The sequence below is a fragment of the Arachis ipaensis genome, chromosome B06, assembly GCF_000816755.2.
Source record: "Arachis ipaensis cultivar K30076 chromosome B06, Araip1.1, whole genome shotgun sequence".
Classification (NCBI taxonomy): domain Eukaryota; kingdom Viridiplantae; phylum Streptophyta; class Magnoliopsida; order Fabales; family Fabaceae; genus Arachis; species Arachis ipaensis.
The window spans coordinates 52,087,717-52,088,327 of NC_029790.2; the positions used below are offsets into that span (position 1 = coordinate 52,087,717).

The window sequence follows — 611 nt, forward strand, 5'->3', positions numbered from 1 at the left end:
TTTTGTGTTTTTTGTGTTTATAAATAATTTTCTATATTTTTTTATACAAATAAAACATTTTTGAGATTTAAAATTAAGTTTATTTACAAAAATTGTTTACATTATTTAACATACATTAACAAATGATGCAAGTATAGAATATTATTAATGTGGATTAAAGAAGATGCTTTGCTTTGAGGCACTAAGTGCATATAGCCATGCCTATACCCTAAACTAAACATGATGGTGGGGGGTGATGGGTGTTACGTACGTGCCGCTCACAAGTCACAACCCACCTTCCGCAACAATTCCTTACGCTAAGAATCTCTCTTGCCACTCCTTCCGATCTTCATTCGCACACTCTTCCTTTCTATAGTCTATAACCTTACACCCACGAAACCCACAACCTAAGCACCGTCCATTTGTTATTTTTTAAATGTATCCAATACTCCATGCTCTCTTTCAATTCTGTCATTAATTAAGAAGAAAATATATTTTTTATCTTTAAAATTTACCAAAATGTTTAAAAATATTCCTAAATTTTATTTTATTTTAATTTTATTTTTAAAATTTTTTATTTGTATCAAATATACCTCCTAATAGTTAAATTTTTAAAAAATTTAAAACCAATC

At 28.2% G+C, this 611-nt stretch overlaps 1 long non-coding RNA gene across 1 annotated transcript in view; it reads right to left on the minus strand.

Annotated features, from left to right (window-relative positions):
* LOC110263328 overlaps positions 1–611 on the minus strand; it is a 25,588-nt gene that overhangs the window by 3,011 nt on the left and 21,966 nt on the right. The window lies entirely within an intron of this gene.